The sequence below is a fragment of the Phoca vitulina genome, unplaced genomic scaffold, assembly GCF_004348235.1.
Source record: "Phoca vitulina isolate PV1807 unplaced genomic scaffold, GSC_HSeal_1.0 scaffold23, whole genome shotgun sequence".
NCBI lineage: Eukaryota > Metazoa > Chordata > Mammalia > Carnivora > Phocidae > Phoca > Phoca vitulina.
In genome coordinates, this window is record NW_022589726.1 from 19,599,762 (window position 1) to 19,617,522 (window position 17,761).

A 17,761-nucleotide genomic window follows, 5' to 3' on the forward strand; every position below is an offset into this window, starting at 1 on the left:
TCAGACCCTGGCATCACAGGCACTTGCTCACCTGTAAAAGTGAGGGGGTTCCTAGGATCCTCTACTGCAGAGAACAACAGAGAGATGCCTACAGAGAGGGGGCACTGTTACCCGTGATGTAGTCCGTCATATGCTGGCTTTCACAGAAGCTAAAGATGCCAGCATTTTCTGCAATAAATGGGGCAGAGGCCTAGACAAGTTGGGCCTAAACCTGCAACAAGCTGCATTTTCTAGTGGTTTCTCTGTACTTGCCCAATGTCCACAGTCTCACCTCATGCATGGCTGTCATATTAGTCAGGTTCTCTAGAGAAACAGAACAAGATATACAGAGAGAGAGAAAGATTTATTTTAAGGAATTGGCTCATGCAACTGTGGGGGCAGGCAAGTCTGAAACTTGCAGGGCAGGCCAGCAGACTGGAAACTCAGGCAAGGGTTCCATGCTGCAGTCTTGAGGCAAAGCTGATTCTTCCCAGGGAAACCTAGGCTTTGCCCTTACAGCCTTCAGCTGATTGGATGAAACCCACTCATATCAGAGAGGACAATCTGTTTTACTTAAAGTCAACTGACTCTAGATGTTAATGACATCCACAAATACCTTCACAGCAACATCTAGACTCGTGTTTGACTAAACAATCGGGCACCATAGCTTGGTCAAGTTGACAGAAATTAGTCATCACAGCCCCCTCCCTGGGGTCTCCTGGACCCACCACTTAGACCATCACCTCCTTCCCTGGGGGTGTCCAGGGACATAGCATTTCTCCTTTTAGATCCCCCTAACACAGACGGACTGATAACATCTCACTTTCCTACAGGCTAGATGACTACCTTCTGTGGTACCTTCAGTGCCTCCCAGGGTGGTTATCTCACACACACACACACACACACACACACACACACACACCCCTACTCTTGGAGGGAAGGAGCTACTTCAAGGGCTCAAAGGGGAATTATCCTCCAAATGCCAACCAAAGGGACTTTATGGCTCCTCTCTCACTTGAGGAGCAACAGAGAAGGAAAGAAAAACATGTACAGATTTAACCTCTAATGGGACAGCCAGCTACACATAATAGAAAAACAAAAAAGACAAACAACCTTAATGTCCCGCAATAGGTGGTAGGCTAAAAAGAAAAAAGGCTTGTCTATACAACAGACCACTATGCAGTGATTAATGATCTCATGTGAGATCATTTCATTACCAAAATATTCACAGTATGGTAAGTCAAAAAATCAGGTTACAAAACAGCATATCCAGTATGATCCCAGCTTGTAGTATGTATATAGTAATTACATACATATGTAATTCTGTACATATACATATAATTCCATGACTATATATATAGTTATTTAACATAGATTTTTTTTAAAGATTTTATTTTTTTATTTGACAGAGAGACAGAGAGAGAAAGCACAAGTAGGTAGAGCGGCAGGAAGAGGGAGAGGGAGAAGCAGGCTCCGGCTAAGCAGGGAGCCTGATGCAGGGCTCCATCCCAGGACCCTGGGATCATGACCTGAGCCAAAGGCAGCTGCTTAACCAATTGAGCCACCCAGGCGCCCCGATTTGGTTTTTTTTTTAAGATTTTATTTATTCATTTGACAGAGACACAGTGAGAGAGGGAACACAGGCAGGGGGAGTGGGAGAGGGAGAAGCAGGCTCCCCACTGAGCAGGGAGCCCGATACGGGGCTCGATCCCAGGACCCTGGGATCATGACCTGAGCCGAAGGCAGATGCTTAACGACTGAGCCACCCAGGCGCCCTTTAACATAGATTTGTAATACAAATCATTATTTTATATACCAGTAAAGGAAAGATTGCTAATCAAATTATGACATCATCAATTTAAGATACATCCTGGTCTCAGGGCCCCTGGGTGGCTCAGCTGGTTAAGCATCTGACTCTTGATTTTGGCTTAGGTCATGATCTCAGGATCTTGAGATCAAGCCCCGCATCGGGCTCATGCTTGGCTGGGAGTCTACTTGAGATTCTTTTTCTCCCTCTCCCTCTGCCCCTCCCCACCATCTCCCTCTCTCTCTAAATAAATAAATAAACCTTTAAAAAAAAAAAAAAAAAGGTACATCCTGATCTCAGAAATGTTAATAAGTGAAAAAAAATGCATCTCAGAATTTATGAAATACGTATGTGCATGTGAATTATATATACATAGAAAAAACCAGAACATATTATACCAAAATTGTAACAGTGGTTATTTTTAGGTGTCATAATTATGAATAGCTTATTTTTTTAAAGATTAGTTATTTATTTGAGAGAGAGAGAGAAAGAGAGAGAGCATGAGTGGGTGGAGGGGCAGATGGAGTGAATATCCAGCAGGCTCCACGCTGAGCTCAGAGCCCCATGCAGGGCTTGATCCCACAACCCATGAGATCATGACCTGAACCGAAATCAAGAGTCAGATGTTCAACCAACTGAGCCACCGAGGGACCCCAAATAGCTTATTCTTTGCCTTTGTGATTTTCTGTGCTTTCTAAATTTTGTATGTTGGACATATGATATTTGAGTAATTAGAGAAAACAATAAATGCTATATTACCCACCCCTGCAACTCTTCTAATCCTTCTCTCTCTTATGCCCTGCTCCATTGTCTTCGGGTTCTTTATCCAGCCCCCAATCTCTGGCCATGTTGAGCCGTATGGGAGCCTGAGGGCAAAGGAAATTGGCTTTCGTGCAAGCAAACTTTTCAATGATGTTTTCAAAATCGAATTCCTTGCTTATTTCACTTTCCACTGAGAGACTGTCATGTTTAACAATTTCTTTTGACCAAGTGATCATCTCGAATAAATTTTAATTAACTTCCGCTGAAGTGAGATCATAGTAAATTCTCTTCTGGTATAAATTAAATATTTAAACTGAAAATAATGTTGTGAGCTTTAATACACCTACTTCTCAATTTTTCAATAGTTTTTCAATGTTTTTAATGTTCTCGAAAAAATAACACTGAAAAATATATTTTAAAATGTATATGGGGTGCATGCGCCTTTTCCTTTTGCCTCATGAACAAACAGTCTTTCAGGATCTGGACAGTAAAAAGGAGCCTGGGCAGACACCATCTCCACAGCCGTGGGCAGCATTTTATAGCAAGATATACACAGCTCTTTGCCTTTATTTGATAAAGTTTTATACAGAAGAGAGAAGATAACGTGTCTTTAAGAGCTCTTTATCAAGAATTTGGGTGGGGGAGGGAAGAAGGGGTTGTTAAAGGAAGAATTGAAATTTTCTACGATATGAAGCTGGTGCTTAATAAGAATAAAAAAATTCTGGGGCGCCTGGGTGGCTAGTCGTTAAGCGTCTGCCTTCGGCTCAGGTCATGATCTCAGGATCCTGGGATCGAGCCCCATGTCAGGCTCCCTGCTCAGCGGGAAGCCTGCTTCTCCCTCTCCTACTCCCCCTGCTTGTGTTCCCTCTATCGCTGTGTCTCTCTCTGTCAAATAAATAAAACCTTTAAAAAAAAAAAAAAGAATAAAAAAATTCTAACATTTCAGAAAACAATTGTTGATATTTTGTCCAAGATAGATTTTTTGCATTAATTTGGGTGTATTAAAATATCACATTAAATATTATTGATTACAAAGGTTTTCAGCGTCCCCTTCAATTTTGCACCTAAGGCTAATACTTCACTCACCTTACCCTAGTCCTGACTCTACCCCAGTCATTAACCTTTTTACATTTTTTTCCTGTCCCACTGACAAAGTTTATTTTTTATAAAGCTGTTTTGTAAAATGGTTTGTGTACATTTGTACATTTATCAGCCTCCCTTCCTATACTGTAGGTGTCCTGAACAGAGAGATGGGCTTATTTACCTTTGTATCTCCGTGTCCTACCCCATATGGAGGCTGGCATGCGGTAGGCTTCGACGTCGTTTTGCTAATGGTAGAACTAGAAGAAGGAAAACAGCTAATGCTAAGGGCTAATATTCTAATATTTACTGAGTGCTTATTGTGTGCCAGCCATTGGCAAATAAACATTTGAAAATGTTTAAAAATAAACATTTTACTTATTCAACCTAACAACTCAATAATAAAAATAATATTTATACCCATTTTACAGATAAGGTAATTGAGGCCGAGGTGAGTGAATTGTAATGCCTGAGGGATTATGGCAGAACTTGGGACAGCTCTGCTTGGGTTCCTAAAACATTTTTTGCCTTGAGGGTTTCTCTTTTGGGCATGAGGGAAATGAGATGCGAAGGAGGAAGGGGAAATATGGGCGGAAAAGATAAAGAAACAGGTGTAATAGAAGAACCAAATTATCACACTTTCACATCAGTTATCTGCTCAAGCTTTACAACAACACTAGGCATCATTAACCTCACTTTCCAGATAAGAAATGGAGACATAAAGAAGTTCAGGAAACTCACTCAGTTCTTTCTGCTGGTTAGCCACCTGTGGGCGGCGGAGGTGGGGTGCAGTGATAGCTGGGGGGGCAGGCTATCAAGCAGCCAGCTGTACCCCCACCACGTGCCTGGCAAACTCATGGCAGCTTCCTCTGTAAACTCTGTCCGCTAAGTGGAGGCAGCACCTCCACCTAATGGGCCAGTCTCCCTCCTTCCGCCGCATCTAGAGGTGGGCGTCCCCTCTCTGGGACTACATGTGGAAGCAAGAGACTCGATAAGGGCCAAAGCTGATGTCAATAGCCTTACAGAGCTGCCCTTGTCTCCCGTGATTCAACCGATCTGTTCCCCACCACGTTTCCTGCCTTACGGGGGAACCCCCTAAAGCACACTGATGTAAAAGGCGAGACTCAGAACACCCAGAAACAAAATCTAAAATGACCAAGAAATAAAAATAAGATGGTGAGAAAATGCTGAAACTCACAGGACTTCGGGAGAAGCAAGGAATCCAGGCATGTTCTACAGAAGAGCTTAGTGATGGGAAGAGTTTCGGTCACGGATATGCATCGATGACCTCTGGAGAGATCTTAAGGTCTAGGAGGGAGAAAATGTACCTTCCTTTTTACAGGGCTTGAAAAAAATTTTTTAACCACCTGCCTATATAACTTCTTCAATTCAAGAAAACTATTTTTTTAAGTGGCTTGCCACCAGGGGCAGGCTGAGGTCACAGTCACCATTCTGCAGTGGCTCACCTCCAGACCTTCCTGGAGTGGAGGGCAGGGAGCCCAAACCGTCCTTCCAGCTAGGAGAGACAGCTCGGTGTATGACATATCAGGGGCGGGTCACACATCCTGCAGACTACATGCACCTCCAAATTAGGCAGCTAATTATTCTAAGGACTCAATGTCATGTCTAAAATTTGAGTCAGCTGAAGTAAAATGGGATGAGTAATTTGCTTCGGGAAACACAGACAGATGCGGCTTCCCTGAGAAGCCGGACACCACCCTCTCGAGAACTCCAGGCTAGGGTTGGTGGTCATGACTCTGCCATGACCTGGGGAAGAACTGAGGCTGTGAGTCCAGCCTGGCCCATCACCCTCAGGTCAAGCTGGGTCTTGACTAAGGCTCAAGGGCCAGGCCAGGATCGCACAACCCCAAGGGTCCCAGAGGCGCGTTGGAGGAAGGGCGGAGCAAAGACAGAAGGCTCAGACCATACAGCAGTGTCTCACCCCCAGGAAGTGCAAATAAGGCACAGCAACCCACAGTCTTCCATAGGAAATGCCCTGAGTCTGAGTAAGACAGCTGTCGAATAAGGCAAGTGACAAGAATGGTAGCAGCTGAGCAGTGGGAGTTATAGCGCTGAGGCTCTGTAACGGGGCTAAAAGGGATGATCCAGGTAAATTCTGGAAAGGTCTCTCTTCAGGAGTTTACACCCCAGAGACAGTCTAGTGTGAAAGCAAGGGAGTCGGGGGTGGGGGGGGGGCGGGATTGCAGTTAAGAGAGAGGTGACCCTGCCAAGAGTGCATGGATGCCTCTCTTCTCTCCTCCTTTGGGGAGAGTCCGTCCTTCCTGGTCCCTTGATCTAGTGTAGCCGGGCAAAGTCTCTTCCAGGCTCCACTGGCCTGCCTTGTCTCTTGGGACTCCATCACTGGAAAAACTCTGGCCTCCTTCTGAATAAATAGCTCAGTCCTACCTCGGGGTCCCACAGATGACTTCCTGTGGGAAAATAAGATGACTTCCCTTAGACCAACCGTGGATCCCCAAGTGGCTTCTCTGCCCTTCCCAGTTCATGTGAGAGCAGTCTCCTTGCTCAGATTTACCCACCCACACGCATGCTCCCAGGTCTTACACACTTAGAAATACACGCGCATTTAAAAACTCAAACAAGGGGCGCCTAGGTGGCTCAGTCGTTAAGCGTCTGCCTTGGGCTCAGGTCATGATCCCAGGATCCTGGGATGGAACCCCGCATCGGGTTCCCTGCTTATTGGGGATCCTGCTTCTCCCTCTCCCACTCCCCCTGCTTGTGTTCTCTCTCTCACTGTGTCTCTGTCAAATAAATAAAATCTTTAAAAATAAATAAATAAAAATAAAAATTCAAACAAAAAGAAAACCAGAATCAGTGGTCCAAGCTTCTACCATAGAACCTTTCCAAATTACCAGCTATTTGTAGCCATCTATGTTACTTCTCTATGACTGAGATAAGGACCTAAAAGATGACAACACAGAACCGTAGAGCTGGAGAGAACCGGTGGGCAGCCCGAGGCTATGGCAGGAGGATTCAGAGCCTGGGCTTCAGAACTTAATTTATTGATTCTAATTCTAGCCCTGCCACCACTTGTTCAATGGTTCTCAAAGTTGAGCAAGCACCAAAATCACCTGGAGTTCTTTTAAAAATGCACATTGGTGGGCCCCATCCCCAGAGTTTCATATTATTTAGGTCGCGGGGGGGGGGCGGGCAACAATCTACGTCTCTAACAAATTATCAGATGCTGCTGCTGCTGCTGCTGGTCCGGGAACCACACCTAGAGCAAGCAACACTCTAGGCTGTGTGTTCGGCCGTCTCCCGTGTATACTCTGGCTAACAACCGGAGTATTTGCTGGGGTCGGGGTTTACTTGAGACCGGGCGGGCGAAGCCCTTAGCATTGTCCGTGGCTCACAGTTACTACCTGCTCTGGTCGCTGGATGGAGGGGAGGAGTCATTTGCCCAAGACCACCCCGCCAATGAGAAGCAAACCTGGGACGGAGCCCCGGGGCTTCTCACCGGCCCGCCGCGTTCCTCCCCTCCAGCGCCGCTGCCTCGCGGCTCCGAGCGCTCTGAGCCCATGCGCCGCACGCCGCGGTTCCCTGCACACGCTGCTCCGCGCCGCCCGCGGCTCGGTTTAAAGCCTCTCGTCTTTGGGGTGACCAGGACGCTCCGATCTCTTTCGGCGCGGAGAGCCTGGCCGCCGAGACTGCAGCCCCGGGTGAGCTGAGATCTGGAGAAGCCGGAGAAGCCGGGCTCCTAGCAGCGCTGGGGCGGAGAATGGCGGGGGGGCGCGGGGCGCCCTCCGCCCGGCCACCAGCCTCCGGGCGGCCCTAGGCGCAGCCGGGCGTTCCGCGGCCCGCAGCAGCGCTCCGGGGCGCGCCGGGTGGCCGCCCGCACCTAGCCGGGGAGGGGCGCGAAGGGCGCGCCCCAGTGGCCGTGCAGGGCCCGCCCCGGCCCCGCCCTCCAGGACGTCCCGTCGGGAAACCTGCGAGCCGCACCGCGAAGCGGCTGTGTCTCTGCCTTGGCGCGACAGGTAAGTGGCAGAAGCAGCCGGCGACCCTCGCAGGCGCCCGCGACCGAACCCCCGAGCCTAGAACGCAGAGCTCTCTCGCTTCTCGGGACTTCTCCCCGGTCGAGCTCGCGTCTGCCAGGTCCTTGCTCCCCACCTCCCTCCTCCGCCGACCTTCTCCTCCTCCACTTCCTCCTCACCACCCCCCGTAGTGAAATGAAGGGGTTGGGCCAGACTGGTCCTAAGCTGTCGCGGTGGCCTCTAGCTCCTCCCTCGGTAGGACCCCCCCACCCCCTCCGCCTTTGGAAGATGAATGAAAAGCTCAGACCTCTGGGACTTGGAGGGGGGTGGGGGTGGGAGAGGGACAAGCTGTAGCAGTCCCTCCAGGGTTCTACGGCCTTTTCCCTTTACCCACCCATGGCCCCGCATCCCTTCTGTTCCCCTTCTTCCCAGATTGGGCCACCCCATGTGCCCCGCTACAGGAAATCTTTCAGAGATATATCCTCCTGCCAGTGCCACGTTGCGCCTGAGTAGAGGTGGGGTCTCAGATGTCCTCTGTCTGGTGTCTTGGGCCTTTTAGAAGTGGGAGCTGTGTGGTATTGTGGGAAGGGAGTCTCAGGGTGTTCATGACTGTGACTGTCGCCAACTTCCCGATTTCCCCGTCACTTGTTCCGACAAGCCCCAGGCTAACTGAAAGGAGAAACCGTTTGTTACTTGCCCCCAGAGCTAGTCATCCCAGACCCTGACGTCTGCAGAGGGTAGGACAGGGCTCTCCTGTGTGAATGGGGGAAGGGGGGCTCAGTTTGTCAGCAAAGCTTAAAACAGACCCCCTCTATTGGCTAACACCCAGCGCAACAGCCCCAGGAAGGGTTTTAACGCTGCCCCTCCAGACCCACAAATGCAGTTTACAGGCACTGGATGAGGTTAGCAACTCTAGACACACCAAAGAGATGTGTGGGCTTCTGCTCGTTTTACCAGAGATGTGTGTGCACTGCGCAGGCCCTGTTCACCTCCCCAACACATGAGCCCTGTCCCTCCCCATCAGAGGAAGGGTAAAAAGGATGAGACAGGCAAGTTCATGTACAAGGTAAGGTGAGGGGTTTGAAATATACTTTGGTTCCTATTATCCTGCAGAAGCCGGTATCACTGCAGATACTCCCCAAGTTCCTATTCCTCAACATCGCCATTCATGTAGGCACACAGAGGTAACAAGAGAAACTACTTTCAGGGGCATCAGGACAGAAAGGGCAGGACTGTCAAAGAGAAGAGGGAGTCCGGAGCCAGTAGAACCATGAAGGATCCCAGGCTGCCTGAGATGGCCCCGGCCTTGGTCATCACTGTCCGCAGTTGGCAGGACAGCTCACACCCACCCACAGCAGCGTGGAGAACCCACACTTGAGAAGGGGAGGTGCTGATGCATGTTGAATGCCCTCTGAGATCAGAAACATCTTAGCCCAAGTTCAGGTGTCCTGGATAGGACATAGGACCATAGGCTTAGTGCAGGTAGCAATTGCCCAAAACGGAAGTCAGGAATAGGAGGGGCAGCTAACCCTAGGACCAGGGGCCTCCCAATGCAGGGAGGCAGTTGGGTATGATGGATCCAGGCAGCCGACTTAGCTCTGTCTCTACTTTAGCTGTCTAACCTTGGCCAAATCGCATAAACACTCCCTGGGTGGGGAGCAGATGAGGTGTCTATGAAAGTGCTTTGGCAAAGCTCCAAGCAACAGCCAAATAAGAGGCAGCGTGGTGTCATGGTGAAGACAGTGGGCTTTGGAGAGACCTGGGACCGAGTGCAAACTCTGCCTCTGCTACTTCCTTGCTATGTGACCTTGATCACTGTGCTGGCTTCCTCCCTGTGCTTCAGTTTCCTTCCGTGTAAAATGGAAAAGATAACTGTCATTTGACTTGCTGTGATGCGTAGTGATATCAAAAGTGGTGGTGGTATTGCCCTAAGCCTCCTCTGGCTCACGCAGACCTCACCAGCTCTGGAAGTGAAGCTGAGGATCAGAGAGGGTGTCTGTGTACCAGAGGGACCCAGCGAATGGCCGTGCCAAAGACTTGGGTGAACTTGGTTCTTCATACAGCCCTCTGTCCCACTCTGGGAAAGCCCAAAATGTCCGTTCTCATTCAATGAGAATGAGAGTGAGGGTTTGAATAAATGAGAGGTCAAGTGCAGGGCAGTGCCTGTCTCAGTGTTGAGCTCAATGCTGTAATTGTGCTGTGTAAAAGGCTCGCCCAGTGAACAAGGTTGGGTTCAGTCTGGGGAGAAAAAGGACTGTTAGAAGACTCTTTTGTGGCACCTGAGAGCCCCATGGGGGCAGGTTATTCTCCTGTACCCTGTGCAACCTTGTCCTGAGCCCTAGGTCGGTTTGAAGGAAGGAAGAAACCCAATCCCTCACCCTCAGCTCTACCTATAACAGAGAACAAAGGACAGACAGACCAAGGCAATGGAATAGCATGACCAAATTCCTCAGGGCTGTGGGATGCTGTGGGGCTGAGAAGGCTAGGTGGGTTGGTCGGGAAAAGCATTCTGGAGGCCGAAGATCGAGGACGAGGACATTTAAGGACCGGGAAGGAGAAAGCAAACAGGTTCGGCTGCCGTCAACTGGCGCTAAAGGAATAAGAATATAGCTGCTCAGATTGTGGAAGGGAGAGGGGCCTGAGGCAAGGCAGGCGGCTTCTGCTGATCCTCCAGATGTGGGGAGATAAGGATGCAGTCTCAGATGACGGTTTTGAAAGAGAGGAAGAGGAGGATCCAGGAGGTAGGGAATGAATCAGCAGGACCTGGGAGAGGGGCGTGGAATGAACCTGACATTGAGAAGGCACTGAAAACTATCGTAGGTGCCTGGGAGTGGGGCCGGGGCAGGGGCTGTTTCAAGGATTTCCGTGCTACTGGCAGCGACGGGGAAATTGAGGAGACCCGCCAACTTAGGGGGCGGGGCGTAGAGCGTGAGCTCAGGGTGTGGCAAGTTGAGTGTGGGTGGTCCTGGGTAGCCGCCCTACAGCCGGGAGCAACCTGTGGGGTGAGGAGAGAAGGAAAAACCACAGTTCTGCCCCCCCCCCCCCCCGTCACCACCCCCTCCTCAAATCTGGGGCCCTGCCCAAGCCTTCAGCAATACCATTCGGGGTCACCCCTCCCCCTCCCCCACTCCGACACGGAGGAGCCAGCAGTCTCCGAGCCTCCCGAGCCTCCTGAGCCTCCCTTCGAGAACAGTTGCACATCCCTGCCCCACCCGACGGGCCTGGAGGTCCTCCAGTGAAAAACCCGTGAGCTGCTGAACTTTGTTTGGTCACGTATTAGTTTGATTTTCAGTGCTTTTTACAGACTTGGAATAAATGAACAAACATTTATTGAGCACCGACTACATGCCAAGCATTGTTCTAGGTATACCTTGTGAGCAAATTTGGGTTGAGTTTTTCAATGGAATATCCGTGGCTGGGTAACTTCGGCTTAAAATGTTATGCAAACATAAAATGAACCTAGATGGGGGGGCGGGGGACATGAGAGATTGGCTACAGAAATAACTTTGAGTGCATCTTTCTGGGAAAATACGCCACAGTCCTGCCGCTTGAATCTTGAGGAAAAGCTGAAATGTCTTGAAGGTGTAATTAAGGGGAAAGTGAAAACCTCCCAGCATTCTGTAATCAAAAGGGTCAGAGGGTGGGAGGAGGGGTTTGCAGGAGAGAATTCGCTACTCATGAGAACAGAGGAAGTGAAATGGGTGTTGTGTTTGATGGAGAAGTGCTGGTGACAAGAAAGAATCAAATGGCCCCAAAGGGCCTCTCAGTGCTCTCCCCCCACACTGGTCGCTTGAAATTGACCTGCCCCCTCCCCAACATGATGTCTAGCTCCACACACCTGCGCCCTCGGTGAGAATGGTGACAGTCATCACTTTTTCGAAGAACCTGTAATTGAGCCGTAGTCTGAGTAACTTGAGCAAACATCCCCGTGGTGGTGTCGACTGCTTACTTCCTGGCTGCCACGTCTCCCGGAGGTGAGGAGCTTAGCTGATAAACAGAAACTTTGTTACAAAAAGGCCACCTGGCCAGCAAGGGCGTGTTCTGGGGTGGCTGACTCTGGTTGTCACAAAGCTGAAACTTTGCCTGGGACTTACAATTTTGCCATTGTTAAAGCATTTGTAGTCCTAGGTAGGATTTGGGGGAGGGGCGGGGCCCGAATAAGAGTGGATTGGTGAGTGGCAGGGCAACTGGGGGGTGTGGGGGGGGGGGGACAGCCTGGCCCCAGGCTCACAGGAGCCTAACCCAGTCCCCAGACCACCCACCCCCACCCCCCAGGTGACCTCCAAGATGGAGGGAAGAGTATGGGAACAGAGCAGTGGCCTGGGACTTGGGAGACTGGCATCTGCTCTTGGGAGCCACAGCTGTGTGATACTAGAGAAGTCACCTAACCACTCTGGCCTCTCCTGTAAAAGGAGGGCGCTGGACTCGCAGACAGACCCAGCCAAAGCGGCCTGCTGAGGTGTAACAACAGAATACCACGGAACTCAAATGCTTGCTCCTGTAAGTGCATTCAAAATATCGCTTACCCTTGTAGCTTGGAACACGTCACTTTAACCCCTCGGGCTTCATCTCCTTGAATGAGAGTTTATGGAATATCTACTCCCTGAAAAACTTGGGCTAGACTTTGCAAGTGACCGAAAAGGCGAAAACAACCTGCCTCTCTGGCCCGGCGTTCACAAAGGGACAAGAGAGAACAGACTCCTCTGACCTGAGGCGGGCAGTGAGGAGGCCAGCGTGGAAGCACAGACAGAAGGGACGGGAGGCTGGAGAGAGGAATTCTGCTGGGAGATCTGAAGGGGCTTCTTGGAGGAGGCTAGGATATAAAAAGGAGGGACTACATTGCATCACTGGCCTTCAACCTTCTGTGACCGGGCCGGAATAAGAAAGACATTTTACAACGAGACGTAGTGCCCACTCCCATATGAGTCTCCCAAAAGTCTTAGGGCACTTTGACACTTTATTCACATCAGAGGTATGAATTCTACAAACTGACAGAAAAGCATCATTTGAGAATGTAGGAATTTAAATTTCTTTCACCTTTATTGAGTTTGATGAATTTTAAACAACAAATTTTCCTTTTCATTTTGTATCAGGATATGTTTATCATCTCTAATGGGTGGAGACAAGCATTAAAATAAAAATTTGTTATTCAGAATTCATAAAAATCAAGAAAAAGAAATTTTATTTTTATTTTTATTTTTTAAATATTTTTTATTTATTTATTTGAAAGAGAGAGAATGAGAGAGAGAGCACATGAGAGTGGGGAGGGTCAGAGGGAGAAGCAGACTCCCCACCGAGCAGGGAGCCCAATGCGGGGCTCGATCCCGGGACTCCAGGATCATGACCTGAGCCGAAGGCAGTCGCTTAACCAACTGAGCCACCCAGGTGCCCCAGGAAAAAGAAATTTTAATAAAAGTTTCAAATGATGTTCTTAAGTCTGTAGTGTTTACACTTCTGAAGTTATTAAAGCTTAAAACTGCTAAGACTTTTGGTATGTTCTACATGTATATATGTAGTAACTGATACGAAATTTTAACAAAACAATACTTACCCATATTGCATGTGATACACTTTGGTATTTTCTTTTTTGTTTGATTCTATTCTGATTTTTTTTTAAGATTTTATTTATTTATTTATTTGCGAGAAAGAGAGAGAGAGAGCACACGCGCGCACGTGCAAGAGCTGGGGTAGGGGCAGAGGGAGAGGGAGAAGCAGGCTCCCCACTGAGCAGGAAGCCTGATGCGGGGCTTGATCCCAGGACCCTGAGATCATGACCTGAGCTGTAGGCAGACGCTTAACCGACTGAGCCACCCAGGCACCCCTCTATTCTGATCTTTTAAAGAATGTTTTCGGGACGCCTGGGTGGCTTCCTTCAAACTCTGCTCATATTCTCTCTCTCTTTCAAATAAATAAATAAAACTTAAAAAAAAAGAAATCTGGTTCCTTTAAAAAAAAAAATGTTTTCATGCTGATTTGCAACACTTTAGATTTATTCCACAACCCTACAATGGGTTGTAATCAGTGGTTTGATAGACTAGGGCTGGGTAAAACCTCAGTGAGAGAAAGTAAGCTTGTGTTCTGGCTAGTGAGGCCAGAGGAGCAGGTCCCATTTGTTCAATCTAGGAAAGCTTCCTGGAAGAAGAGGATTTCTGGCATCATCTTGGTACTGAAACCAAGATGGTTCCATGTGTGGCAACCCCAAGGGTGGCTGGAGGAAAAAGAGTTGGGAATGAATGCTCAGCAGTAGCAGGAGGGGAATGAGTGGATGGGGGCTATGGACATGTTTACCAGTGGACATGTTTACCAGGTGTGGGAGCTCAAAGATGAGGGAGCTATACAAGACACTGGGGGGGGAGGATCCTCTGAACTTGACCAAGTACTACATACAATAGGGACTACTCCTTGACCAGGCTGGTGGAGGGCTGACTCCCCACCCTTGCTAACCACACTTCTGGGAATCTCCCACGCGGAGGCCAGGAATCCTTAATCCCAAAGTCTTCTGGCTTCCATCTGATTATGTGTCCCTTCTGCCAGGCTCTTTCCTATTGCCCACATGCTGAGCAAACAGAGACCTTGTCCCTTACCGCCCTGGCTAATCACAGGTGTCTCGTTTCATTTCAGGATGTGGTTAGTACCTTGAGGAACTGCAGACTCCAGAGAGCAAGACTTAGACAGGCAGGCTGGATTGAAAGAGCAGATGCCTGGGAAGAACTCAATTTAACCTTAGATCTCTTTGTCCAGGGGAAATAAAAGGAGCAAAGGTGAACCCCACTGCAAAGGACCACGAGGCAATTCCAGGACGAGAGAATTGGAGTGACCTTGGTGATTCTGAGTGAATCAATCAGGGAGGCCTTCCTGGAGGAGGTGAGTCTCAAAAACTTGGCAGCAGCTGGTAACTAAGCTGTTACCCAGTCCTTGTTTCTAACTGTGCTCTCTCTTGCTGCAGTGGGATGGTAGACAGAAAGTATCAGGGCAGATGCGGCCTGGCTCCCTGTCCCTCTGTGTCCCAGATAGGGTGGATTCTCCCATCCCATCACCCAAGGGAGTTTTCCTAGCATCGTCCTCCCTCCTGATCCACACTGCTACTATCTTGGGTCAGGAACACCTCCCCCCCCCCCCCAAACCCCTCTCCATTGGCCATCCAGCTGCCAGTCAGATCTATCTCCTAGATGCCTTCCACCGGCTATCATACTGTTTTCCTGTAATGCTGGGCTCAGGCTAAGCTTTTGTTGCTCCCATACCGCAGGTCAAGCGCGAACTCCTTAGCATGATGACCCAGTTGCAGCCATCTCTCCAGGCCCATCCTCAGCTATTCCTGTCTGTCTTCATGCTCCCCCCATAATGAACTACTGGCAGTTCTCTGCTTGGCTGTGCTATCTCCTGCCTCTAGGTCTTAGTCTGTGCTGTTCCCTCTGCCTGAAATGTGCTCGCCTTGCCTGGCCAGCTCCTACCTGTGGGTTAGCGCTCAGTCCAGGCTCCTCCTACTGCGGGACCTCTTCACAGACATCACCCTTCCCCACTTGCTGAGTTTCCTGCGTCCTCTCTTTCTGGGCACCAAGGGTGCCTGTCTCACTGGGTGATCTCCATTTAAAATCTGACTTCTCCAGTCAACTATACTTCAATTAAAAAAAAAATCTGACTTTCCCAGTTGACTCTATGCTCCTTGAAGGCTGGACTTGCTCATCTCTGTCTGCCCCATTTTGACGAGGAAAACAACTTTTGAGAAAGACAGCTTTGTTTTTCTGAGTTGCTGCCTCGGCATTTTACCGAGTATGATTACCCTACTCACATGCAGAGTCTGGACGTTTAGATAAGGACTTGAGTTTAGAATACCTGCCGAAAGTTCCCGTTTTGCTTTTAGCGGGGCACCTTTTAAAATAACCATTTAGGAGTTAAGCCCAAGAAAAGTTAGTGACCTCTGTCCCAAGTGCCTTTGAGTATAGGTGCTAGCTGTCTATCTCTGTCTCCTGCTTGCAGGTGGCCCCGGACCAAGGACTGCCCTTGCCCCGGCTCATTGCGCCCCCTCGCTTCTGGGATCCGTAAGTAATAATAAATCTTGTGCCTCTGCTTCTTCCTTTGTGTGGGTGTGTTGAAACTGGGCCTTCAGTCAGAATGACCCCATGGGTTTCACTTCCCCAAAGTGGGAGCTCAGATGCTGGGGGAACCACCTGCTGATGCCGTGGGCGTGGCTTGTGTCTCCTCGTTGGGCAGGTCCTAACCTGAATATTCTTAATTCAGTACCTAAGCTCCCACTTCACACAGCCGTCTGGCAGAGTACCTGACATGTAGCAGGCATTCACAATGCTGGCCGAATGAACACATTTCCTCCCCTGTCTCCTAGACGCCTCCTGATACAAAAAGCTTGCTCAAAGAGATTTGGTTTTATTTGACTTTTGATGATGCTGCTGAATCCGCTGTGATAAAAGAAAACCACTTGTCTAGCCCTGCTCCCTCTTGAGATCAGGATGGACTCATATTCCCCAGATCCAAGTGACTCCAGACACCAGGCTTCTCTCCACAGGCAGGAAGGAGCTTGTGTGTTTAAATAACAGCATTAAGGAGCTCAACTGGCATTACTTTTAAACAAGACATGCCACAGGTAATGAATGTGGCTTTGGCCAAGGACCAGGTACTCAAGGATAATTGCTGGGAAGCTGAGCAGGGATTTATTAATTATAATAATAGAAATAATTGATAGCATTTATTGACGGCTTAGTACGTGCCCGGCACTCTGCTGAGTAGTTTACGTACATTATCTCTGATTTCATCCTCACTGCAACCCTATGCGTTAGGTATTAGTTACCCCCACTTTCTAGATGAGGAAATGGAGCCTTAGAGAGATGAACTGCTTTGTTCCAGGCACACACAGATGCTAATAATGGAAACTAACACTTTTTGAGAACTTACTATGTCCAGAGACTGCTAAACTTTTTCCATGAATTATTTCATTGAGCTTTAATCCTTACAACAACCAACCCTAGCAGGTAGGTGCTATTGTTACTAGAAGGGGCAAAACTGGGATTTGTACCCAGGTCTCCTGCCACCAACATCTAACATTTAACCAATAAGCCTTATGCTTCCAGGGGCACCTGGGTGGCTCAGTCGGTTAAGCGTCTGCATTCAGCTCAGGTCATGATCCCAGGGTCCCGGGATCCAGTCCTGTATGGGGCTCCTTGCTCAGCAGGGAGCCTGCTTCTCCCTCTCCCTTTGTCACCCCCCCCTTGACTTGCTCACGTAAGTGCACGCACGCACTCTAGCTCACACAAGTAAATAAATAAATGCTTTAACTACAACAAAAAAAGGCTTATGCTTCCAGAGTTCTCCACAGAAAATTTTACACTCATCCTTTGAGCCATGTGACTAAGTTCCTGAGGATGGAAGCCAGTGAACACATAATCCCATTTCTGCCCGGAAGATGTTGTCATAGAACCTCAAGTGTTTTTTGTTTGTTTGTTTGTTTTGTTTTTTTAATTAAATATGAGTAAGATACAGAAGAATATTTATAAAATACATGTAAGGGTGTGGAGAATAACAGTTCCCCCAGCAGCCACCATCCACTTAAGAAAAAATACTTTCAAGTCCACTGTAGGGCTCTATTCCCATATGTTTTCCTCCCTCTCCAGAAATTTTGGTTTTATTATTCCTTCAGAGTCTTTTTCCCCTTCATTTTTCTTTTTTTTTTTTTTTAAGATTTTATTTATTTATTTGACAGAGAGAGATATAGCGAGAGCAGGAACACAAGCAGGGGGAGTGGGAGAGGGAGAAGCAGGCTTCCCGCTGAGCAGGGAGCCTGATGTGGGGCTTGATCCCAGGACCCTGGGGTCATCACCTGAGCCGAAGCCAGATGCTTAATGACTGAGCCACCCAGGCATCCCTCCCCTTCATTTTTCTTTCTAGCTTGACCACCCCTTCATTTTTGTGTTCATAAACAGTATGTTTAGTTTTCCAGGTTTTTGACTTTTCTGTAAGTGGGTTCATCCGGTACGTATCTTGCTGCAGCCTACTGTCTGGCCTCCGCGATTGCCCCGTGCAGCTGCTTGTAGAAGTTGCTCATGCTTTGTCACTGCTCTAGAGTGCTCTGTGCTGCGGATATTTCACACTTGTTCATTCTGTGGGTGGACATGGCATTGTTTCTAATTTTGGC

General features: G+C 48.7%; 1 protein-coding gene across 1 annotated transcript in view; it reads left to right on the forward strand.

Annotated features, from left to right (window-relative positions):
• Positions 1-7,531: 7,531 nt before the first annotated feature.
• The window catches only part of GALNT6 (polypeptide N-acetylgalactosaminyltransferase 6), a 33,135-nt gene continuing 22,905 nt past the window's right edge, over positions 7,532-17,761 (forward strand). The window contains exons 1-3 of the mRNA XM_032421058.1: positions 7,532-7,620; positions 14,359-14,481; positions 15,595-15,656. The gene's annotated coding sequence lies outside the window, so the exon portion shown is untranslated. The remainder of the gene's footprint in view (positions 7,621-14,358; positions 14,482-15,594; positions 15,657-17,761) is intronic.